At 39.3% G+C, this 27,127-nt stretch overlaps 1 long non-coding RNA gene across 9 annotated transcripts in view; it reads right to left on the minus strand.

Annotated features, from left to right (window-relative positions):
• LOC137313856 (uncharacterized) overlaps window positions 1-27,127 on the minus strand; it is a 271,375-nt gene that overhangs the window by 173,717 nt on the left and 70,531 nt on the right. For all 9 annotated transcript variants that reach the window (XR_010961095.1, XR_010961093.1, XR_010961094.1 and 6 more), the window contains 5 exons: window positions 26,051-26,310; window positions 15,905-16,000; window positions 13,584-13,749; window positions 4,849-5,349; window positions 381-476 (listed from right to left, as the gene is read on the minus strand). This is a non-coding gene — a long non-coding RNA (uncharacterized lncRNA). The remainder of the gene's footprint in view (window positions 1-380; window positions 477-4,848; window positions 5,350-13,583; window positions 13,750-15,904; window positions 16,001-26,050; window positions 26,311-27,127) is intronic.

The raw sequence follows: 27,127 nt of genomic DNA on the forward strand, positions 1-27,127 counted from the left end.
AGAGTCTGTCTATTCCCCTGACTATAGAATCTCGCACTACTCTCGCTCTCCTATTCCTGTGCCCCAACTGCCTCTCACCTCTCTCCCACTCGGGCTGCCTCCCACTGCTCCCTGGTTTCAAACTGTTACTCAGGAAGACCAATCTGAGTCATTGTTTCTGTCCGCCTTACAGTCCATAACATCAGGTGTCTATTGGACAGTTCCAGTACTGAGATCCCTCCAACTGTGACTGCACTGGCCCGGTAGATGGTCACTCACTTTGTTTTATCTGCACTCTATATGCTCGGTTTCTTCTTCCTGTTTGAGCAACAGGAACTTGTTCATGATCTGGACCGTTTATCAGGACACAATTGATATTTTAAAGATTGTTCTGAACCTACCGGTGTCTATTTTCATTCTTGTTGAAGATGTTGGTTCTTCTCCCCTGTTTGGACCTTCAGCCATGGTGGTGACAGGCGTTCCAAGATTGTGATGCTCTGTAATAAGTATATTAATAGGAGGGTTAGACTGAAATATTAAAATGAGAGGGAGGAACGTTGCCTTGTTAAATGTGATATCAAGTCCCTCCTTCCCCATAAGTACAACAGCTGTTAGCTCTAGGATCGAGCATTTCCCGACTGTTCCGATCAACTCTCCAAATCAGGTGCGGCACAGACAGCTGCCCAGTGAAACCGAATGACTCCCGCTGATTTCCAGAACCCAGTTCCAGACGGCCGAGATTCTGCACTGGGAGCACCAATTGGGAAGATTTACTTCCGTTGCAGGCAAGCACCAGACTTATTCCTGAGGAAGTGAATGTTCTGGAGGGCGATATGGAGCGAGGTGATGAATTAAATGATCCTTCATTCAGTTTTACCCAGTCTGGCGCTATTGTATTATTTTACTCACAGATTTGTTTTTTAATTTTTTTGATTTGTTGAGTTTTGATGTTAAATTCTATGATTTTTTTGCACCTGATATCTATCTGCAAAACCCAAATGGAGCTGGGTGTGATTTCTTTACTCTCGATGGGTAGTGACATTGTCCGTATGTTCATGGAGATGTGTTTTGGTTGGTGGTACCATTTGCATATAGTTACCATATCTCTCATGGTATCAGCACCTGACTAATGAGCACTGTAGGTGGTGAGGAATTTTAAACCGTTCTTCGAATATTAACACCAATGTATAATGTTATGAATTGTGTAACTTTAAACAGGTGCTGCACATTTATTTTTGGATTTATTTTAGGGGTATTACAATCTCAGAAAGCACCACAATTATATAAGTTGTAGATTCGACGGCTATTTTACAATCATAGTTCTCCACTTTTGCGCGTGTCTCACTCTGTGTGTGCACACAGGCAAGAGCAACTAATCAAACTATCAGTCACTGTACTATCCTTTCCACACTGTGGAAATGTAAAAGCGATTAATCTCAGTAAGTAATTTCTTCAAACTATAGTTCAAGTTATTCGCTGAAACTAGTGTAATAACAATTTTAAATTGTGCAGTTACTCTTTTTGTCAAATTAGTGATGGACCTTCCTAACATTTGGTAATTTCAACAGTTACTTTCTATATAAAGATTAATGATGGACGCCCCTACCTGTTGGTAATTTCAGTCGATGCTTTGTATGTGGAGATTAGTGCTGGATCCTCCTACCTGTTGGTAGTTTGTGTTGTTACTTTTCATATAAAGATAAGTGATGGATCCTCCTCCTTGTTGGTAGTTTGTGTAGTTACTTTTTAATTAAAGATAAGTGATGCACCCAATACCTGGTGGTAATTACGGAAGTTACTTTTTGTATAAAGTTTAGTGATGGACCCTTCTGCCTGTTGGTAATTTCAATACTTACTATTTATTTAAAGATTCGTGATGGACCCTCCTACCTGTTGTTAAATTAATTGTTACTTTATATGTATATATTTAGTGTGGACTCTTCTAACTGTTGGTAATTTCAGTCGTTACTTTTTTTATATAAAGATTAGTGATGGACCCTCCTCCGTGTTGGTAATTTCAGTCGTTACTTTTTATATCACGATTCGTGATGGATCCCCCTACCTGTTGTTAATTTCAGTAGTTACTTTTTAGAAAAAAATACTGATTGAGCATCCTACCGGTTGTTAAATTGAGTTGTTACTTATTATATAAAGATTAGTGATGGGCCTTCCTCCTCTTTGGTAAGGTCAGTAGTTACATTTTATGTAAAGATTAGTGATGGACCCTGCTCCGTGTTGGCAATTGAGCAGTTACTTTTGATATAAAGATTAGTGATGGACCCCCCTCCCTGTTGGTAATTTTCCTTCTTACTTTTTATATAAAGATAAGTAATTGATGCTCCTACCTTTTGGTAATTTCAGTAGTAACCATTTGTATAAAGATTAGTGTTGGACCTCCTACATGTTGTTAATTTCAGTGGTTAAATTTGTATAAAGATTAGTGATGTACCCCACCATTTGTTAGCAATTTCAGGAGTTACTTTTTGTATGAAGAATAGTGATGGATCCTACTACCTGTTGTTAATTTGACTTGCTACTTTATATATAAAGATTAGTGATGGACCCTCCTACTTGTTGGTAATCTCACTAGCAACCTTTGAAATAAAAGTTAGTGTTGGACCCTCCTCCCTTTTGATAATTTTAGTGGTTAATTTCCATATGAAAATTAATGATGGGCCCTCCTCCATGTTGTTAATTTCAGTAGTTACTTTTTATTTAAATTATAGCAATGGGCCCTCATACCAGTTGGTAAATTGAGTTGTTACTTTTTATATAAAGATCAGTATGGACTCTTCGACCTGTTGGTAATATAAGTAGTTACTTTTTATATAAAAAATTGTGACGGACCCTCCTTCCTGTTGGTAATTTTATTAGTTACTATTTTTATAAAGATCAGTGATGGATGCTCCGACCTGCTGGCATTTTCAGTGGTAACTTTTTTACATAAAGATTAATGATGGACCCTCCTTCCTATTTGTAATTCCCGTTGTTACTTATATATAAAAATTAGTGATGGAGACTCCTACCTGTTGGTAACATTAGTGGTTACATTTTTTTTAATAAAGATTAGTAATGGACCCTCCTTCCTATTGGTAGTTCCAGTTGTTACTTTTATATAAAAATTAGTGATGGACACTCCGACCTGTTGGCATTTTCAGTCGTTATTTTTTTGTACAAAGATAAGTGATGGATGCTCCTACCTGTTGGTAATTTCAGTAGTAACTTTTTATATAACGATTAGTGATGGACCCTCCTTCCTATTTGTAATTCCAGTTGTTACTTTTTAAAAAAAAATAGTGTTGGACACTCCTACCTGTTGGTAATCTTAGTGGTTACTTTTTAAACAAAGTTTATTGTCGTACCCTCCTCCATGTTGGTAATTTCATTCGTTACTTTTTATATAATGTTTAGGAATGGACCCTCCTTCCCATTGGTAATTCCAGTTGTAACTTTTGTATAAAAATATTGATGGACACTCCTACCTGTTGGTAATCTTAGTGGTTACTTTTTATATAAAGTTTATTGTTGGACTCTCTTCCATATTGGTAATTTCAGTGGTTACCTTTTATATAAAGATGAGTGATGGACCTTCCTAACTGTTGGTAATTTCTGTGTTTACTTTCGATGGAAAAAAATCAATGATGGACCCTCTACCTGTTGGGAAATGCAGCAGTTACTTTTTTATATAAAAATTAGTGTTGGTAATTTAAGTAATTACTTTTTATATACCGATTAGTGATGGACCATCCTCACTGTTGGTAATGTAACTGGTTACTCTTTATATAAAGATTAGTGATGGACCCTCCTACCTGCTGGTAAATTGAGTTGTTACTTTTTAAGTATGGATTATTGATGGACTCTCCTATCTGTTGTTAATTTCAGTAGTTACTTTTTATATAAAGATTCGTGAAGGGGCTACCGACTGCTGGTAAATTTCGTTTTTTTTTTAATTTAAAGTTTTGTGATCGGACCCTCCTAACTGTTGATATCAAAAGAATAATTTCAAATTACCAAGATTAACGATCAGCAAGCAACGATCTGTGTGAAAGATGGTTTCAGCCCTGAACAGGTTTCCCTTTAAAACATTCCTGAACTTTGTTTCTGTCTGAAGGGAGCGGCCTTTCTTTCTTCAATTGAGCCAGTTTAACAAATAACATCCTCAATAATATATTTTAGAGAAAACAGAAGTCCCTGCTCCATTCGCCCATCTAATTCGCATTGAACGAATTAATTATAATTAATCAGGAATAATTGTTCGCTCCGACTTTGCTCCCATCCTGTCATTGGATCACGTTCAGTCCGGCCTCGGGAAACCATGGGCTTATTTTCCAGTTGCCCGGCAGAGAGCAATAATCGGCCATTGCGAATGTGTTAACCCTTTCCTGAGCTGAACTGTGTGTTCGATCAGTCTTTGATCAGTTCAATAATTTGTACCGGGCACAAAACAACTCAGTGAGTAAAAAGAGCCAGTGTCACAGTTAAAAATAAATGCATACAGAGTGAGAACGGACAGTTTCCCACCCCTGTTTACTGAATATCAAATTCTAACATGGGGTGGAGGCACCGCTCGACGAGGATGGTGTAAATCTCCAGAGTTCGTGTTCAGGCTTTCTGTCCTGTCACCGCTTTAAAATGTGTCTGTGGGGAGATTGGTGGGGTCCATGAAGGGATAAGCCCTGAAATTCGCTGTGTGAAATAGCGGGCCTTCATTCAGTGTCTGAGCGAACAATTAGTGAATTGTTCCATCCGCGAGGAATGGAGAGCTCCCGATGCCAGGGAACATATCTGACCGCGGGAAATCGGCTTTAGAAAAGAGGAACGGGCAGATAAAGTTAATTAAAAAACAAATTGACACTGTATTAACCTTACCTTGATACCGCAAGGAATTTCCGTCCCGCAATGTCCGTGTAGATTTTGCAAATTATATCCTTGTTATTTCATTGTAATCAATCGAGCACACGTTCTTTGCTTCATTTCAGCAGTTCACAACTTCGGAATTTGATCTGATCCTTGTTATGTGAGATTCAGAGTTTCTCCCTCCGTGAAAGCTGCTTCCAGACAACAGGATGGATTTCAACACAAACATTCCTCATTTGTTTCAGAACAGGGAGCGGCCTTTCTGGTTGAATCAAATCGAACCGGGTTGACAATTCGCTGCCAAGTCAATTGGGAACAAAGTCAGTTGTAAATTTTACTTTTTCTCTTCTTGTTCCAGGGAAGTTCAGTAAAACAGATACTTTGTTAGAAATAAATTGTTATATTTGCATCAGGCACATTGTTTACTGAAGACCCATCGATTTTCTAATGTTTGCGCTTCAACCCTGGGGCCAAGAGCCAGTGTTTCGTCAGTGAGCTGAGGAGAGGCTGTTTCTGCAAGAGAGGACATTAACCATTTAACCGCCGAATTAAACTATCGTTGAGCATCAATCACCTCATTCAATGTGGGAATGAGTACTGATTTTTAACAGTTAAATTGATCACAGTAAAAATTCAGCAGATACACCAGTTACATTGCTAAATCCGGAATGGACCATTCCTGGTATAAAGACTGGATTGCCCTCATTTTGAGGGGCTTCACTGACAGTAATAAATAGCCCCTCCCCGGGTTGGAAGTTTCCGAAGAGAGAAAGATTTTGATGACAGATTGTGGTGATAATTCCGAGGGACGGATTGTTGTGATCAATTCCAGCGACAGATCGTGGTGATAATTCCGAGGGACGGATTGTTGTGATCAATCCCAGGGATAGATTGTGGTGATAATTCCGAGGGACGGATTGTTGTGATCAATTCCAGCGACAGATCGTGGTGATAATTCCGAGGGGCGTATTGTCGTGATCAATCCCAGGGACAGTTTGCGATATGTCCCCATTTCTCTCTAATCCCCCCCTCCCCCCGCCCATGTTTGTTGACAAGGATTGAAGATTCATTCGGGCCGGAGACACATGTAGTCAGAGTGCATTAAATGAAATTTCTAAAATGATAAAAGATTCCACAAGCAATTATATAGAATTTTAAAGAACGAACAGCACAGAAACAGGTCGTTCGGCAGAAAAGGTCCATGCTCCACACGAACCTCCTCCCTTCATCTCCCCCTATCAGCATACCCCTCTATTCCTTTCGCCACAATGACTATATTTAACTTCCATTAAATGCCAGTCGCCTCAACTACTCCTTGTGGTAGTGAGTTCCACATTCCAACCACTCTCTGGTTAACAACATTCCTGCTGAATTCCATATTGGATTTATTCGTGACTATCTTATATTTATGGTCCAGAGTTCTGGTTTCTCCCGCAAGTGGAAACATGTTCACTAAGTCTATACTCTCAAACCCTTACATCATCTTAAAGACCTCTCACAGGCCACCACTCCATCTTCCTTTTGCAATGGAAAAGAGCCCCATGTTGCTCAATCTTTCCTGACAGGTATACGTTCTCAGTTCTGGTATCATCCAAGTAATTATGTTTTGCACCTTCTCCAGTGCCTCTATATCCTTTTTTATAACATGGAGGCCAGAACTGTTCACAATAATCCAAGTGTGGCCTAATCGAGGTTCTGTACAAACTTAACTTAACTTCTCTGCTTAACAAGTCTAGAAAAAACTCAGTGCTTGATTTGCTTTTTTGTGGCCTTATTAACCTGCATCGCTACAGCTAGTGATTTCTATATCTGTACCACCAGAACCCTCTGCTCCTCAACACTATTTAGACACTTATTATCCAAGCAGTATGTGACCCTTTTTTTACGAACCAAAATATAATACCTCACAATCATTAGATACAGAGAAGGCATTTCCTCTGATGGAGGAGTCCAGATCAAAGAGGCACAATATTAAAATTAGCGCTCGGCCGTTCAGGAGTGAAATAGTGACGCACTTTTTCGCACAAAGTTTACTGGAAATGTGGAATTCCATCCTCCAATAGGTTATGGATTTTGGGTCAACTGAAATTTTGAAGACTGAAAGCGGCAGTTTTTTTTAGGTAAGGTTATCAAGCGAAATGGATAAAGGGCAGGTAAATAGATTTCAGGTACAGAGCAGCCATGATCTAATTAAATGGGAGAACAGAATCGAGGGGCTGAATGGCCTACTCCTGTTCCTATGTTCGTTTATGTACTGGATTATGAATTCCGGCATTTGGTGAATGTGAAGGTTAACCATAAATTCTGCACAATGGCTTCATCACTGGATGGTTTGAACGTTGCCTTTAAATGGGTGTATCGTAGTATCACAGTAATTACAGCACAGGAAGAGTCCATTCGGCCCTTGATGCCTGTGCTGGCTTTTTGAAAGTGCTATCCAATTAGTCCCTTTCCCCTGCTCTTTCCCCATTGCCCTGTAAATTTTTCCCTTCAAGTTTTTTTATTCAATTCCCCTTTGAAAGTTACTATTGAATCTGTCTTTTTGCTCCTCTTATTACCTTTTGTTTAGATCTCATCTCTTCTTTCTGTATTCAGCCTGGTTCTCAACTGTATTATGAACCTTATATTCGCCATGAGCCTCCGTTTCCTGTTTAATTTTAAGTTCTATCCCTTTAGTCATCCATGGAAGTCTCGCTTTGGGTGGCTTCACTTTCTCCTCGGACGGATGTGTCTGCACTGTACCCGAACCAAATGGGCTGTGACTGGTTGGTTTTATTTAAGGCTGAGCTCCATCTGTTCTTTATTTTTCTTATTCGTTCATGGGATGTGGGCATCGCTGGCAGGGCCGGCATTTATTGCCCATCCCGAATTGCCATTGAGAAGGTGGTGGTGAGCCGCCTTCTTGAAGCGCTGCAGTCCGTGTGGTGAACTTCGCAGAATTCCAGGGTAGTTAAGATCAGATAATCGATGCGAGAGAATCGAAGATAAACTTTGTTAAATATAGTTTAGTAAACAGACCCACTGTTCCAACCTGTGTCCAGTCAGAATTAAACTGTGCTCTATATTTGGAGACAGTTTCCTGGAAGTAAAGGGAATTAGGGGTTACGGGGAGCGGGCAGGAAATTGTACATAATTTAGATTTGAGGTTAGGATCAGATCAGCCATGATCTTATTGAATGCGGAGCAGGCGCGAGGGGCCGATTGGTCTACTCCTGCTCCTATTTCTTATGTTCTTATGTTCTTATTGTGCCGAGATTGCCTGCATTAATCCGGTCCTAAGGGAGAAGGTTATGGCCTGGATTGTTCCTGTCCGGCATTGCTTTCCTTTCATTCCTGTCGTTACTTGTTTAATGCATTATTTCTGTAACAATATCATTAGAGACTGAACAGGCTGTGTCTATTTTCTCTATTAAGGAGAAGACTGATCGATTACCTGATCGATTTTTTTTTATATTCGGAAGGGGTTCCTTCGGGTAGACCGAGAGAAGATGTTTCCCCTTGAGGGCAGTCCAAAACTAGAGGCCATGAATTTCAAATATTACTGATGAATCCAAGATAGTATTCAGGAGATACAGCTTACTCAGAGAGTGGTGAGAATGTGCAACTCGTTACCACATGGAATGGTTGAGGCGAAAAGTGCAGATGCATTTCAGGGGAAGACAGATAAATACGTGAGGGGGCGAGCAATAGAAATATCAGTTGATAGGGTGCGAGGAAGTAGTGTGGGAGAACGCTCGTGTGGAGCATAAATCCAGGCAAAGACCTGTTGGGCAAAGTGGGCTGTTCCTGAGCTGCAACATTCTATGTAATTGAATGAATATTTTTATTACACCAGCTCTTTCATCATCACAGATAGTGCAAGAATCATGAGCCCTATATTGAGCAGGGGTCCTGTCAGTAATAACAGGGCGAAATTGAGCAGAGGTAGAGTCAGTAATATCAGCCCTATATTAAGCACAGATACTGTCAGTAATACCAGCTATGGAATCAAAACAGACACCGTCAGTGTAAGAACCCTATAATTCTCACAAATACTGTCATCATTAAGCTGTATAGTATCACCATAGATACTGTCAGTAACATCAGCTCCAAATTCAGGACAAGCACTGTCAGTAATATCAGCGCTATATTGAGCACAGACACTTTCAGTAATATCAGCTCGACAAGCAACACAGATACAGTCAGTAATATCAGCGCTATATTGCGCACAGACACATTGATTAAGAGGGAAATATAGATTACTTGCATGGAACAAAAAAGCAGACTGTAAAAACTTCTAAAAGCGGGAATATGGTATTGAGATCGAGGACCAGCCATGATCCTATTGAATGGCGGAGTAGGCTCGAAGGGCCGAATGGCCTACTCCTGCTCCTCTTTACCATGACTCTGTGACTCGATTGCCGAGATTTCCACCTTCAGCAGGTGGTGTCAGATCGCCCGTCCATTCCAACCCTGCCACATTTTCACTTCTATTTACCTGGATTCCATTAAAAGTAATTGACAGCATTTTATGGGCTGATGGCATGCAATTTCCTAAAGTGCTCTCCCGGGGAGTGACGCTCCTCCGCAAGTTCTACTGCCCGGATTGTGAGTCCGCTGAAGGTAGTATTAACCCCCGGTGATGAATGGGGGAGAATAAAACCCTCCACGGCTTCGGTTTCGCGCTCTCCACAGTTTGTTTGGTTCGTTTCCCTGTTCGGCTCTTTGACATTTTCACCATTTTAACATTTTTGTTCTTGAAATGTCTCTCATTTACTCCGCAGGGAATTTTTGTCACCTCTCAGTTCCTTAATTTCCTGAAGGACATTCCAGTTCAGTCAACTCATGAAATTCCCTCGAACTCCTGTTTGTCGCCTCCGATATGCCCTTTTCCCAGTTCCACTAAAACTGTTTTACTTTGTTTTCGGTCCACTCAAGAGTTGTATCCGAACCATTACCCTGTCCTTTGTACAGACACTGACCGATCCGCTGGGTATTTTCACCACTGCCTTTCATTGTTTCAAATTCACTATAATTGCAGTTTGATCCATTTTTTTACCGTTTGGCCTGTTTCTCTTCTGTTACCTTCTATGATTCTAAGTTACATAAGAACATAAGAAATAGGAGCAGGAGTAGGCCAATCGGCCACTCGAGCCTTCTCCGCCATTCAATAAGATTATGGCTGATCTGATCCAAACCTCAAATCTAAATTCATGTCCAATTTCCTGCCCGCTTCCCGGAACCCCTAATTTCTTTACTTCTTGGAAACTGTCGATTTCTGTTTTAAATTTATTCAATGATGTAGCTTCCATAGCTTCCTGGGGCAGCAAATTCCACAGACCTACTACCCTCTGAGTGAAGAAGTTTCTCCTCATCTCAGTTTTGAAAGAGCAGCCCCTTATTCAAAGATTATGCCCCCTAGTTCTAGTTTCACCCATCCTTGGGAACATCCTTCCAGCATCCACCCGATCAAGACCCTTCACAATCTTATATGTTTCAATAAGATCGCCTCTCATTCTTCTGAACTCCAATGAGCAGAGTCCCAATCTACTCAACCTCTCCTCATATGTCCACCCCCTCATCCCCGGGATTAACCGAATGAACCTTCTATGTACTGCCTCGAGAGCAAGTATGTCTTTTCTTAAGTCTGGACACCAAATCTGTATGCAGTATTCCAGGTGCGGTCTCACCAATACCTTATATAACTGCAGCAATACTTCCCTGTTTTTATATTCTATCCCCCTAGCAATAAAAGCCAACATTCCGTTGGCCTTCTTGATCACCTGCTGCACCTTCATACGAACTTTTTGATTTTCTTGCACGAGGACCCCCAGATCGCTTTGTACTGCAGTACTTTCCAGTTTCTCGCCATTAAGATAATAACTTGTTCTCTGATTTTTCCTGCCAAAGTGCATAACCTCACATTTTCCAATATTGTATTCCATCTGCCAAATCTCCGCCCACTCACCCAGCCTGTCTATATCCCCCTGTCGGTTTTTTATGTCCTCCTCACTCTCCACTTTCCCTCCCATCTTTGTATCATCTGCAAACTTTGATACGTTACACTCGGTCCCATCCTCCAAATCGTTAATATAGATTGTAAAGAATTGGGGACCCAGCACCGACCCCTGCGGAACACCACTGGCTACTGGTTGCCAGTCCGAGAATGAACCATTTATCCCAACTCTCTGCTTCCTGTTAGATAACCAATCACCACCCATTCCAGAATATTACCCCCAATTCAGTGATTCTTCATCTCGAGGAATAATCTTATTTGTGGCACCTTTTCGAATGCCTTCTGGAAGTCTAAATACATTATGTCCATTGGTTCCCCTTCATCCACCCTGTACGTTATGACCTCAAAGTACTGAAGCAAATTTGTCAGACATGAATTCCCCTTCGTAAAGCCATTCTGACTTTGTCCTATTAAATTATGTTTATCCAAATGTTCTGCTACTGTCTCCAAAATGTTACCTACCACAGATGTTTGGCTAACTGGTCTATAATTTCCAGCCTTCTGCCTACTACCCTTTTTAAATAAGGGTGTTACATTAGCAGTTTTCCAATCTTCCGGGACCTTTTCCGAGTCCAGTGTATTTTAGAAAATTATTACCAAAGCATCCACAATCCTTACTGCCACTTCCCTCAAGACCCTCCGATGTAAGCCATCAGGTCCAGGGGATTTATCAGCCTTGAGTCCCATTAATTTACTGAGTACCAATTCCTTGGTGACTTTAATCTATTTCGCTCCTCCCCGCCTCGAGCCGCCGGTTTGTCCAGTGTTGGGATATTCTTAGTGTCCTCTACCGTAAAGACTGAAACAAAATATTTGTTCAGCATTTTTGCCATCTCCATGTTTCCCACCATTAATTTCCCGGTCTCATCCTCTAAGGGACCCCCGTTTGCCTTAGCCACCCTTTTTCTCTTGATATAACAATAGAATCTCTTGCTATCGGTTTTTATATTTTTTAGCTAAATTATTTTCATAATCTATCTTCCCTTTCTTAATCAAACCTTTAGTAACTTTTTGCTGTCTTTTGAAGACTTCCCAATCTTCTATCCTCCCACTAAGTTTGGCTACCTTATATGTCCTTGCTTTTAGTCGGATACTACCCTTAATTTCTTTACTTCGCCACGGATGGCTATCATTTTTTTTACACCCTTTTTTCCTCAGTGGAATATATATTTTTTTGAAAGTTGTAAAGTAACTCCTTGAATGAACACCATTGCTCATGTACCGCCTTACACTTTAATCTATTTTCCCTGTCCACTTTAATCAATTCCGCTCTCATACCATCATAGTCTCCTTTATTCAAGCTCAGTCCGCTTGTTTGAGAACCAATCTTCTCACTCTCTACTTGGATATGGAATGTAACCATGTTATGGTCACTCATTCCAAGGGGATCCTTCACTAGGACATTATTAATTAATCCTGGTTCATTGCACAGGATTGGTCCAAGGTTGCTTGCCCACTTGTAGGTTCAGTTACAGACTGCTCAAGAAATCCATCCCTAATACACTCAATAAACTCTTCCTCAAGGCTGCCCTGCCCAATTTGATTTATCCAGTTAATATGATAGTTAAAATACCCCATACTTATAGCTGTTCCCTTGTTACATGCCCCGACTATTTCCTGATTAATACTTCTTCCAGCAGAGTTGCTACCATTTGGAGGCCTATATACTACGCCCTCTAGTGTTCTTTTCCCCTTATTATTCCTCATCTCCACCCAAACTGTTTCATTATCCTGATCCTTTGTTCCAATATCATTTCTCTGTATTACAGTGATTCCTTCCTTTATTATCATAGCCACCCCACATCCCCTTCCTTCCTGCCTGTCCTTCCGGATTGTTAAATACCCTGGCATATTTAATTCCCAGTCGTTGTCACCGTGCAGCCATGTTTCTGTAATAGCCACAAGATCATACCCATACGTAGTTATTTGTGCCGTTAACTCGTCCATTTTGTTACGAATGCTACGTGCTTTCAGATAAAGAACTTTCAAATATGTTTTCTGACACGTAGTTCCTGCTTTTTCCTTTTTTAACACTTTACCTTTTACTCCATACATTGTGCCCCTTCCTGACAAGCTTTCCTCTGTCTCCCTGCTCAGGTTCCCAACCCCCTGCCACAGCTTTGATGCTGTGTTAATCGCCATACGCTTTCTCGTTGTTAATAAATCTGTCGCACACTTCCTTTCAGCTGCTCTACGCTTTTCCCTCTCACTTGTTCTTGAACAACTGTTTGTCCTATTTGTATTGTAGATTTCCCCTGGGTCTTCCCCTCTCTTGCTGCTCTCAATTTTATTCCCTTCTGACTCCGCGCTCAGATTTCCATCCCCCTGCCACTCTAGTTTAAACCTTCCCCAACAGCACTCGCAAACCCCCCCGCGAGGACATTGGTCCCGGTCCTGCTCGGGTGTCACCCGTCACGCTTGTACAGGTCCCATCTTCCCAAGAACCGGTCCCAATGTCGCAGGAATCGGAATCCCTCCCTCCTACACCATCCCTGCAGCCACGCATTCACCCTGTCTATTCTCCTGTTCCTATACTCAATAGCACGTGGCACCGGTACTAATCCTGAGATCACTAACTTTGATGTCCTGCTTTTTAATTTATCGGCTAACTCCTTAAATTCACCTTCCAGACCTCATCCCTTTTTTACCTATATCGTTGGTACCAATATGGACCACGACAACCAGTTCTGATATCCTGTTGGTTCTGTAATGTTTAAATAATCCAAACTCATCCCGTTCCCCTCCCACTTACCCGATGTTCTTGTCCACTGAAATGTCACTCGTGTGTTGACAATGAGCTAACTCCGTCCATCCCTTCTTCAACTGCCTGTTCTCGTCTGTCCCGATAGAATTCCGTCAACTGGAACAGTTGTTAACCGGCAGACTTTGTCAAGACCTCAGTGATCGCAGTGTTCGGTCTGTGAACAACAATGGAGAAAACTAAACATATTATCGACCTTCCATCCGGGCGGTTAAATTTCCTCTTACACCAAACGGGTGCCGCCTCCTGTGAGCCACATTATCAAATGCCTTCTGAAAACTCATATATACCGCATGTGTTACAATCCATTGATCTTTTTAGTCACGTCTCAATAAGGCTGTATCAAATTTGTCAACTACAATGTCAAATGTCTGCAGATAATCCGTTCCAGCCTTCACTGAATCATAAATGATTCGACGTGAAATTACAGATTCGAGAAGTTTGCCCACAAATAAAATTATAGAATCATAGAATCATAGAATCATAGAAGTTACAACATGGAAACAGGCCCTTCGGCCCAATATGTCCATGTCGCCCAGTTTATACCACTAAGCTAGTCCCAATTGCCTGCACTTGGCCCATATCCCTCTTTCCCCATCTTACCCATGTAACTGTCCAAATGCTGTTTAAAAGACAACATTGTACCCGCCTCTACTACTGCCTCTGGCAGCTCGTTCCAGACACTCACCACCCTTTGAGTGAAAAAATTGCCCCTCTGGACCCTCTGGACCCTTTTGTATCTCTCCCCTCTCACGTTGTCTAATAAGTCTCTGGTTATCTGATTGCCACATTCTCCCTGTTTTAACACAGACATTACTTGGTCTCTTTCAGTCCACCTGGATATTTTCATTAACAATTGCGTGTTCAAAAATTGTGAGTTTTGAAAAAATATGGTCAGAGTCCCTCCTATCTGTTCTCTGACTTCCTTTAACAGCCTCGGGTACGTTGTCTCTGAGCTGAGTGACTAATCCACCTCGGCTATTACATTCAGAGCCAAATCCTTCTCCACAGTTGTCTCGAAATATGGCTCCACACCCTCCTCACTCTCGCTGAAGATGCTGTATCGACATCTTTGTATGGAATACTTTTACTGTCGATAGTTTGATACTGTGATACGTTGATTCTTTGAAACCATCATTTTCATATCTGCCATCATTTTTAGAAACTGTAGGCAATATTTTGTATCTCGCCAAAAGTTCATCCAATCCAGCCCTGTCTGATCGATACCATATCACATCCCTCAAGAGTCTAACTTTCCAAACGTGTTTGGAATGATTTTTAGATTCACAGACATAACACACAATCTGAACTCCAATTCACTGGAATGTTGACACGTTCTCGTTTTTTTTAATTTTTAGATATCAAGTTACATCTTCTGTCACTACTTCAAAAAACTCCTTCCTTTTTTCTTGGTAATCTCTTTTCAAAAATTCATAAATCTTCTGTTCCTACTCCAACAGTTTTATTATTTCTCTCTCTAGTCTCAGTTCCGGATATTTCACACGCTCCAGTCTTATCAGGTGAAACCCTCCCACTGCTCCATACACCCAGTCTGTCAAACCGTTTTTGTTGGTTGCTTGAGATCGTAACCTTCCGTTCCCGTCTTCCTGAACTCTCCCTCATGTCCCAAGAACATGAACCCTTCACTCCTGCTCCAGCCCTCCAGCCACACATTCACCAGCGTCATGTTGTCCTCAGTAAGGGCCCAGTGCACAACAATTCGGAGATCACCAACCTGTGGCCATGCTTTTCAGTCCAGAGCTCAAATTTTAATATTCCCTTTATAAACGTAATTCGAACCGTGTTATTGATTCCGACCATGACTATTTTCCGCTCTCCGTTCCTTTCCAGAGATGGTCCCACCTGTTCCAGGAAGTTCTTCCCCCTGGCACCAGGGCGGCAACGTATGACTTGGACCTGCTCAGGTCTGCAGAAGAGTCTGTCTATTCCCCTGAATATAGAATCTCGCACCACTCTCGCTCTCCTATTCCTGTACCCCACCTCCTCTCACCTATCTCCCACTCGGGCTGCCTCCCACTGCTCCCTGGTTTCACACTGTTACTCAGGAAGACCAATCTGAGTGACTGTTTCTATCCGCCTTACAGTCCATAACATCAGTTGTCTATTGGACAGTTCCAATACTGAGATCCCTCCAACTGTGACCGCAGGGTCCGGTAGATGGTCACTCACATTCTTTTATCTACACACTATATGCTCGGTTTCTTCTTCCTGTTTGAACAACAGGATATTTTTCATGATCTGGACCCTTTATCCGGACACAATTGATATTTGAAAGATTGTTCTGAACCTACCGGTGTCTATTCTCATTCTTGTTGATGATGTTGGATCTTCTCCCCTGTTTGGACCTTCAACCATGGTGGTGACAGGCGTTCCAAGATTGTGATGTTCTGTAATAAGTATATTAAAGGAAGGTTAGACTGAAATATTAAAATGAGAGGGAGGAACGTTGGCTTGTTAAATGTGATATCAAGTCCCTCCTTCCCCATCAGTACAACAGCTGTTAGCTCTTGGATCGGGCACTTCTCGACTGTTACGATCAACTCTCCACATCAGGTGCGGCACAGACAGCTGCCCAGTGAAACTCAATGAGTCCCGCTGATTTCCACAACCCAGTTCTGGATGTCCGAAATTCTGCACTGGGAGCACCAGTTGGTAAGATTTACTTGCAGTGCAGGCCAGCACCATACTTATTCCTGAGGTAGTGAATATTCTGAAGGGTGATATGGATCGAGGTGATCAATTAAATGATCCTTCACTCAGTTTTACTCAGTCTGGCGCTATTGTATTATTTTATTCACAGATTTGTTTTTTTAATTCTTTTGATTTGTTGAGTTTTTATATTAAATTCTTTTATTTTGTGAACCTGATAATTATCGACAAACACAAAATGGAGCTGGGTGTGATTTCTCTGCTCTCGATGGGTAGTGACATTGTCCGTGTGTTCAGGGAGATGCGTTTTGGTTGGTACTTCCTTTTGAATATATTTGCCTTATCTCTCATGGTATCAGCACCTGACTAATGAGCACTGTAGGAGGTCAGGAATTTTACTAATTGAACATTAATGTATAATTTATGAATTGTGTAACTTTAAACAGATGCTGCACATTTATTTTTGGATTATTCTTAGGGGTCTTACAATCTCAGCAAACACCACAAATATATAAGTTGTAGATTTGACGGCAATTTTAAAATCATAATTCTCCACGTGTGCGTGTGCCTCCTTCTGTGTGTGCACACAGGCAAGAGCAACTAATCAAACTATCAGTCACTGCATTATCCTTTCCACACTGTGGAAATGTAAACGCGATTGAGCTCAGTTAGTAGGTTCATCAAACTATAGTTGAAGTTATTCGCTGGCACTAATATTATAACAAGATTAAATTGTGCAGTTACACTTTATGTAAATTAGTGATGGACCTTCCTCCCTTTTGATAATTTCAATAGTTACTTTTTATATGAAAATTTGTGATGGACCCACCTGCAAGGTGGTAATTTCAGTAGATGTTTTTTAAAATAAAGATTAGTGATGGACCCTCTTCCTTGTTTGTAAATTCAGTAGTTTCTTCTTATATAAAGATTAGTGATGGACCCTCCTCCCTGTTGGTGATTTCAGTAGTTATTTTTTATGTACAGATTAGTGATGGACTCTTCTACCTATTGGCAATTTGATTAGTTACTTTTTATATAAAGATTAGTGATGGACCCTCCTATCTGTTGTTAATTTCAGTAGTTAATTTTTATATAAAGATCAGTGATGGATGCTCCGAACTTTTGGCATTTTCAGTAGTAACGTTTTATATAAAGATTGGTGTTGGACCCTCCTACCTGTTGGTAATTTCAGTGGTTACATTCTATAGAAATATTAGGGCTGGACCCACCACCCTGTTGTTAATTTCAGCAGATACTTTTTATATAAAGATTGGTGATGGGCCCTGCTCCCCGTTGGAAATGTGAGTTGTCACTTTTTAAATAAAGATTAGTGATGGGCCCTCCTGCCTTTTGGTAATTTCAGTTACTCTTTATATAAAAAATATGATGGGCCCTCCGACCTGTTGGAAAATTGAGTTGATACGTTTTATATAAAGATTAATGATCGACCCTCCTCCCTGTTGTAAATTTCAGTAGTTACTTTTTATATAAGGATTAGTGATAGACCCTCCTACCACTTGGTAAATTGAGTTGTTACTTTTCATATAATGATTGTATGGACTCTTCTACTTGTTGGTCATTCAGTCGTTATATTTTATATAAAGATTCGTGATGGACTCCACTCCCTGTTCGTAATTTCAGTAGTTACTTTTCTTATAAAGATTAATGATGGCCCCTACTCCCTGCTGGCAATTTCAGTAGTTACTTTTTATATAAAGATAAGTGATGGACCCTTCTGCCTGTTGGTAATTTCAATAGTTACTTTTCATAAAACGATTAATAATGGTCCCTACTTCCTGTTGGAAATTTGAGTAGCTACTTTTTATATAAGGATTAGTGATGGACCCTCCAACCTGTAGGTAATTTCAGTTGCTACTTTTTATTCAATAATTAATGATGGACCCTCCTCCGTGTTGGTAATTTGAGTTGTTACGTTTCATATCAAGACTAGTGATTGACACTCCTACCTCTTGGTAATGCAGTGGTTACTTCCGATATGGAAAGTAGTGATGGACCCTCCTACCTCTTGGTTACTTGAGTAGTTACTTCTTATATAAGGATTAGTGTTGGACACTCTTCCCTTTTGGTAATTTCTGTGGTTAATTTTAATATAAAGATTAGTGATGGACCTTCATACCTGTTGGTAATTTCAGCAGTTAGTTTGGACATAAAGATTAGTGATGGACCTTCCTACCTCTTCGTGATTCCAGTTGTTACGTGTTATATAAAGATTTGGGATGGACCCTCCTACCTCTTGGTAATTTCATTGTTTCCATGCTTTATTGAGATAAATGATGCATGCTCCACTCTGTTGTTCATTTCAGTTTTTATTTAAACATTAATTATGGACTCTCCTACCAGATGGTAAATTGAGTTGTTAGTTTTTAATAAAAGATTAGTTTGGACTGTTCTACTTGTTGATAATTCAGTAATTACATTCTATATCAAGATTAGTGATGGTCCTTCCTCCATGTTGCTAATTTCATTCGTTACTTTTAAAGAAGATTAGTGATGGACCCTCCTTCCTGTTGTTAATTTCAGTGGTTACTTTTTATATAAAGATTAGTGATAGAGCCTCCAATCTGTTGGAAATTTCAGTAGTTACATTTTATATAATGTTTATTGATGGACCCTCCTCCCTGTTGGTGATTTCAGTAGTTACTTTTTATGTAAATATTAGTGATGGACTCTCCAACCTGTTGTTAATTTCAGTCGTTAATTTTTATATAAAGATTAGTGATGGACCCTGCTACCCGTTGGAAATGTGAGTTGCCACTTTTTAAATAAAGATTAGTGATGTGCCCTCAGGCCTTTTGGTAATTTCAGTTGTTACGTTTTATAAAAAGATTCGTGATGGACCCTCCTACCTGTTGATAATTTCAGTGGTTACGCTTTGTACAAAAATATGATGGACCCTCCTACCTGTTAGTAAATTGAGTTGATGAGTTTTATGTAAAGATTAAGGATCGACCCTCCTCCCTGTTGTAAATTTCTGTAGTTACTTTTTACATAAAGATTAGTGATGGACCTTGATACCTGTTGGTAATTTCAGCAGTTACTTTATACATAAAGATTAGTCATGGACCCTCCTACCAGTTGGTAATTTGAGTTGTTACTTTTTATATAATGATTAGTGATGGACCTTCATACCTGTTGGTAATTTCAGCAGTTACTTTACACATAACGATTAGTGATGGAGCCTCCTACCTCTTCGTAATTTCAGTTATTACGTGTTATATAAAGATTAGTGATGGACCCTCCTGCCTCCTGGTAATTTCATTGTTTACATGCTTTGTATAGATAAATGATGCACGCTCCTCTCTGTTGTTAATTTCAGTTTTTATTTGAAGTTTAATGATGGACCCTCATACCAGATGGCAAATTGAGTTGTTATTTTTTAACAAAAGATTAGTATGGACACTTCCACTTGTTGATAATTCAGTAGTTTCATTCTATATAAAGATTAGTGATGGACCCTCCTCCCTGTTGCTAATTTCAGTCGTTACTTTTTATATTAAGATTAGTGATGGACCCTCCTCGCTGTCGTTAATTTCAGTGGTTACTTTTTATATAAAGATGAATGATGTATCCTCCTACCAGATGGCAAATTGCGTTGTTATTTTTTTAGAAAAAGATGAGTGCTGGACTCTCCTCCCTTTCGTTAATTTCAGTGGTTACTTTTTATATCAAGATTAGTGATGGACCCTGATTCCTGTTGGTAATTTCAGTAGTTACGTTTTATATAAAGATTAGTGATGGAGCCTCCAATCTGTTGGCAATTTCAGCAGTTACATTTTATATAAAGTTGAATGATGGAGCCTTGTCCCTTTTGGTGATTTCAGTAGTTACTTTTTATGTAAAGATTAGTGATGGACTCTTCTACCTATTGGTAATTTGAGCAGTTACTTCTTGTATAAAGATTAGTGATGGACACTCCTCCCAGATGGTAAATCGAGTTGTTACTTTTTATATGAAGATTAGTATGGACACTTCTACCTGTTGGTAATTTCAGTCGTTACTTTTTATATAAAGATAAGTAATGGACCCTCCTCCCTGTTGGTAATTTCAGTAGTTACTATTTATGTAAAGATCAGTGATGGATGATCCGACCTGTTTGCATTTTCAATAGTTACTCTTTATCTAAAGATTGGTGTTGGACCCTTCGACCGGTCGGTAATTTCAGTGGTTACATTCTATAGAAATATTAGTGAATGACCCTCCATCCTGTTGTTAATTTCAGTAGTTACTTTTCATATAAAGATGAGTAATTGACCCTGCTGCACGTTGGAAATGTGAGTTGTCACTTCTTAAATAAAGATTAGTGATGGGCCCTCCTCCCTTTTGGTATTTTCAGTTGTTGCTTTTTACAATAAGATTCGTGATGGACCTTCCTACCTGTTGATAATTTCAGTAGTTACTCTTCATACAAAAATATGGTGGACCCTCCTACCTGTTGGAACATTGAGTTGATACGTTTTATATAAAGATTAATGATCGACCCTCCTCTCTGTTGTAAATTTCACTAGTTACTTTTTATATAAAGATTAGTGATGGACCTTGATACCGATTGGTAATTTCAATCGTTCCTTTTACATAAAGATTAGTGATGGAACCTCCTACCTCTTCGTAATTTCAGTTGTTACGTATTATATAAAGATTAGTGATGGACCCTCCTACCAGTTGGTGAAATGAGTTGTTAATTTTTATATAATGATTAGTATAGACTCATCTACCTGTTGGTAATTTCAGTAGTTACTTTTTATATAAAGATAAGTAATGGACCCTGCTCCCGCATGGCAATTTCAGTAGTTACTATTTATATAAAGATCAGTGATGGATGCTCCTCCCTGTTGGCAATTTCAGTGGTTACATTCTATAGAAAAATTAGTGATGGACCCTCCACCCTGTTGTTAATTTCAGTAGTTACTTTTGATATTAAGATTGGTGATGGACCTTGATACCTATTGGTAATTTCAGCCGTTACTTTATACATAAAGATTAGTGATGGAACCTCCCACCTCTTCGCAATTTCAGTTGTTACGTGTTATATAAAGATTAGTGATGGGTCCTCCTGCCTTTTGGTAATTTCAGTTGTTGCATTTTACAAAAAGATTTGTGATGGACCCTCCTACCTGTTGATAATTTCAGTGGTTACTCTTTTGACAAAAAATATGATGGACCCTCCTAACTGTTGGTAAATTGAGTTGATACGTTTTATATAAAGATTATTGATCGACCCTTCTCTATGTTGTAAATTTCAGTAGTTACTTTTTATATTTAATTTGTGATGGACCTTCATACCTGTTGGTAATTTCAGCTGTTACTTTATACATAAAGATTAGTGATGGACCCTCCTACCTTTTCGTAATTTCAGTTGTTACGTGTTATATAAAGATTAGTGATGGACCCTCCTACCAGATGATAAATTGAGTTGTTAATATTCAACAAAAGATTAGTATGGTCTCTTCTACTTGTTGATAATTCAATAGTTACGTTCTATATAACGATTAGTGATGGACCCTCCTCCCTGTTGTCAATTTCAGTGGTTACTTTTTATAAAAGGTTAGTGATGGTCCCTCCGACCGGATGGTAAATTGTGTTGTTCGTTTTTATATAAAGATTAGTGATGGACTCTCCTCCCTGTTGTTAATTTCAGTGGTTAATTTTTCGATAAAGATTAGTGATGGAGCCTCCAATCTGTTGGTAATTTCAGTCGTTACATTTTATATAAAGTTTAGTGATGGAGCCTCCTCCCTGTTGGTGATTTCAGTCGTTACTTTTTATGTAAAGATTAGTGATGGACTCTTCTACCTGTTGTTAATTTCAGTGGTTACTTTTTATATAAAGATGAGTGGTGGACCCTCCTACCAGTTGGTAAATTGAGTTGTTACTTGTTATATAAAGATTTGTATGGCCTCTGCTACCTGTTGGTAATTTCAGTCGTTACTATTTATATAAAGATCAGGGATGAATGCTCCGACCTTTTGGCATTTTCAGTAGTTACTTTTCATATCAAGATTAGCGATGGACCCTCCTTTCAGTTGGTAAATTGAGTTGTTACTTTCCATATGAAGATTAATGATGGACACACCTCCCTGTTGATAACTTCAGTCGTTACTTTTTGTATAAAGATTAGTGATGGACCCTCCTCCCAGTTGGTAAATTGAGTTGTTACTTTATTATATCAAGATTTCGATGGACTCTTCTAACTGTTGGTAATTTCAGTGGTTACTTTTTATATCAAGATTAGTGATGGACCCTCATTCCTGTTGGTAATTTCAGTGGTTACATTCTGTATAAAGTTTAGTGATGGAGCCTCCTCCCTTTTGGTGATTTCAGTAGTTACTTTCTATGTAAAGATTCGTGATGGACTCTTCCACCTCTTGGTAATTTGAACAGTTACTTTTTATATAAAGATTATTGATGGACCCTTCTACCTGTTGTTAATTTCAGTGGTTATTTTTTATAAAAGATTAGTGATGGACCCTCCTCCCTGTTGTTAATTTCAGTGGTTACATTTTCGATAAAGATTAGTGATGGAGCCTCCAATCGGTTGGTAATTTCAGTCGTTACATTTTATATAAAGTTTAGTGATGGAGCCTCCTCCCTTTTGGTGATTTAAGTCGTTAGTTTTTATGTAAAGATTAGTGATGGACCCTCCTACCACTTGTTAAATTGAGTTGTTACATTTTATATAATTATTGTATGGACTCTTCTACTTGTTGGTAATTCAGTAGTTACATTTTGTATAAAGATTAGTGATGGGCTCTACTCCCTGTTCGTAATTTCAATCGTTACTTTTTATATAAAGATAATTTATGGACCCTCCTGCCTGTTGGTAATTTCAGCAATTACTTTGTAAATAAAGATTAGTGATGGACCCTCCTACCTGTTGTTAATTTCAGTGGTTACTTTTTATATAAAGATTAGTGATGGACCCTCCTACCAGTTGGTAAATTGAGTTGTTACTTGTTATATAAAGATTTGTATGGCCTCTGCTACCTGTTGGTAATTTGAGTCGTTACTATTTATATAAAGATCAGGGATGAATGCTCCGACCTTTTGGCATTTTCAGTAGTTACTTTTCATATAAAGATTAGTGATGGACCCTCCTTTCAGTTGGTAAATTGAGTTGTTACTTTCCATATGAAGATTAATGATGGACACACCTCCCTGTTGATAACTTCAGTCGTTACTTTTTGTATAAAGATGAGTGATGGACCCTCCTACCAGTTGGTAAATTGAGTTGTTACTTTATTACATCAAGATTTCTATGGACTCTTCTAACTGTTGGTAATTTCAGTGGTTACTTTTTATATCAAGATTAGTGATGTACCCTAATTCCTGTTGGTAATTTCGGTGGTTACATTCTGTATAAAGTTTAGTGATGGAGCCTCCTCCCTTTTGGTGATTTCAGTAGTTACCTTCTATGTGAAGATTCGTGATGGACTCTTCTACCTATTGGTAATTTGAACAGTTACTTTTTATATAAAGATTATTGATGGACCCTCCTACCTGTTGTTAATTTCAGTGGTTACATTTATATAAAGATTAGTGATGGACCCTCCTACCAGTTGGTAAATTGAGTTGTTACTTTTTATATAAAGATTTGTATGGACTCTTCTACCTGTTGGTAATTTCAGTCGTTTCTTTTCAGAAAAGGATAAGTAATGGACCCTCCTCCCTCTTGGTAATTTCAGTAGTTACTATTTATATAAAGATCAGTGATGGATGCTCCGACCTGTTGGCATTTTCAGTAGTAACTTTTGATATAAAGATTGGTGTTGGACCCTCCTACCTTTTTGTAATTTGACTTGTTACTTTCCTTATGAAGATTAATGATGGACCCTCCCCCCTGTTGTTAATTTCAGTTGTTACTTTTTATATAAAGATTAGTGATGGACCCTCCTACCTGTTGGCAAATTGAGTTGTTACTTTTTATATAATTATTTGTATGTTCTCTTCTACCTGTTGGTAATTTCAGTAGTTTCTTTTTATATAAAGATAAGTAATGGACCCTCCTCCCTGTTTGTAATTTCAGTAGTTACTATTTATATAAATATCAGTGATGGATGCTCCGACCTGTTGGCATTTTCAGTAGTATCTTTTTCTATCAAGATTGGTGTTGGACCCTCCGACTTTTACGATAAAGATTAATGATGGACCCTCATTCCTGTTTGTAATTTGAGTAGTTACTTTTTATATAAATATTAGTGATGGAGCTTCCAACCTGTTCGTAATTTCAGTAGTTACTTTTTATGTAAAGTTTAGTGATGGAATCTTCCACCTATCGGTAATTTGAGTAGTTGCTTTTCATATAAAGATTAGTGATGGATCCCCCTACCAGTTTGTAATTTCATTAGTTACTTTTTAATAAAGATTAGCGATGGACACTCCTTCATGTTGGTAATTTCATTAGTTGCTTTTCATTCAAAGATTAGTGATTGACACTGCTACCTGTTCGTAACTTGCGTCGCTATTTTCTGTATCAAGATTAGTGATGGACCCTCCTCCCTGTTGATCATTTCAGTTGTTACTTTTTATATAAAAATTAGTGATGGACCCTGCTACGTGTTGGTAATTTCAGTAGTTACTTTTATTAAAGATTAGTGATGCACACTCATACCTATTGGTAATTTCATTAGTTGTTTTTTATACAAAGAGTCGTGATGGACGCTCCAACCTGTTGATCTTTTCAGTAGCTACTTCTTATATAAAGATTGATGATGGACCCACTCATCTGTTGTTAAATTAAGTTGTAACTTTACATTTAAAGGTTAATGATGGACCCTCCACCCTCTTGGTAACTTCAGTGGTTACTTTTTACATAAATAATTGGTGACGTACCCTGCTACCTGTTGGTAATTTCAGTCGTTACTTTTTCTATTATGATTAGTGATGGGTCTACCCTCTGTTGGTAAATTGAGTTGTTAGTTTTTCTTTAAAGATTAGTGATGGACTCTTCAACATGTTAATTTGACTAGTTACTTTTTACATTATGATTGATCCTCCTACCTGTTGGTAATTCCGTTGTTTATTTTTTTATATATAGTTTAGTGATGGACCCTCCTACCTGTTGGTAATTTCAGTAGTTATTTTTTATATAAAGATTAGCGAAGGGACTACCAACTGTTGGTAAATTGAGTTGTTATTTTTCATATAAAGATTAGTGATGGGTCTACCTACTGTTGGTAAATTAAATTGTTACTTTTTTTGTAAAGATTAGTGAACGGACCCTCCTACCTGTTGATGTTAAAAGTAACTTCTCAAATTATCAAGGTTATCGATCAGGAAGCACCGATCTGTGTGAAAGATGGTTTCAGCCCGGAACAAGTTTCCCGTTAAAACATTCCTGAAGTTTGTTTCTGTCTGAAGGGAGCGGCCTCTCTTTCTTCAGTTGAGCCAGTTTAACAAATAACATCCTCAATAACATATTTTAGAGAAAACAGTAGTCCCTGCTCCATTCTCCCCATCTAATTCGCATGACACGAATTAATTATAATTTATCAGGAACAAGATTTATCTCCTACTTTGCTCCTATCCTGTGATTGCATCACCTTCAGTCCGGCCTCGGGTAACCATGGGCTGACTTTCCAGGTGCCCGGCAGAGAGCAATATTCGGCCATTGCGAATGTGTTAACCCTTTCCTGAGCTGAACTGTGTGTTCGATCAGTCTTTGATCAAATCAATATATTGTACCATGCACAAAACGGCTCAGTGAGTAAGAAGGGCCAGTGTCACAGTTAAAAATAAATGCATATGGAGTGAAAACGGACAGTTTCCCACACCTGACATGGGAAGTAGGCACCGCTGGACAAGGAAGGTGTAAATCTCCAGAGTTCGTGTTCCTGCTTTCTGTCCTGTCACCGCTTTAAAATGTGTCTGTGGGGAGATTGGTGGAGTCCATAAAGGGATAAGCCCTGAAATTCGCTGTGTGAAATAGCGGGCCTTCAGTCAGTGTCTGAGCGAACAATTAGTGAATTTTTCCATCCGCGAGGATTGGAGAGCTCCGTCCGCCAGGGGAACATATCTGACCGCGGGAAATTGGCTTTGGAAAAGAGGAAGAGGCAGAAAAAGTTAATTAAAAAAGACATTGACACCACATTAACCTTACCTTGATCCCGCAAGGATTTTCCGTCCCGCAATGTCCGTGCAGATTTTGCAAATTATATCCTTGTTATTTCATTGTAATCAATCGAGTACAAGTTCTTTGCTTTATTTTAACAGTTCAAAACTAGGGAGTTTGATCTGCTCCTTCTTATGTGAGATTCAGAGCTCCGCCCTCCATGAAAGCCACTGCCAAACATCAGGATGGATTTCAACACAAACATTCCTCATTTGTTTCAGAACAGGGAGCGGCCCTTCTGGTGGAATCAAATCGAACCGGGTTGACAATTCGCTGCCAAGTCAATTGTGAACAAAGTCAGTTGTACATTTTACCTTTTCTCTTCTTGTTCCAGGGCAGTTCAGTAAAACAGATATTTGGTTCGAAATAAATTGTTACATTTGCTTCAGGGACATTGTTTACTGAAGACCCATCGATTTTCTAATGTTTGCGCTTCAACCCTGGGCCAATAGCCAGTGTTTCGTCAGTGAGCTGAGGAGAGGCTGTGTCTGCGGTGAGGACATTAACCATTTAACCGCCGAATTAAACTACCGCTGAGCATCAATCACCTCAATCAGTGGGAGAATCAGTACTGACTTTCCAAAGTTACATTTAGGAGCAAAGGAACAGAGAAACAGGAGTTGGCCATCAAGCCCCTCGTGCCTACTCCGCCATTTGATAAGATCATGGCTGATCTGTGATCTAACTCCACATACCTGCCTTTGGCCCATATCCCTTAATACCTTTGGTTGCCAAAAAG

The sequence above is a fragment of the Heptranchias perlo genome, unplaced genomic scaffold (assembly GCF_035084215.1).
Source record: "Heptranchias perlo isolate sHepPer1 unplaced genomic scaffold, sHepPer1.hap1 HAP1_SCAFFOLD_49, whole genome shotgun sequence".
Taxonomy (NCBI): Eukaryota; Metazoa; Chordata; class Chondrichthyes; order Hexanchiformes; family Hexanchidae; genus Heptranchias; species Heptranchias perlo.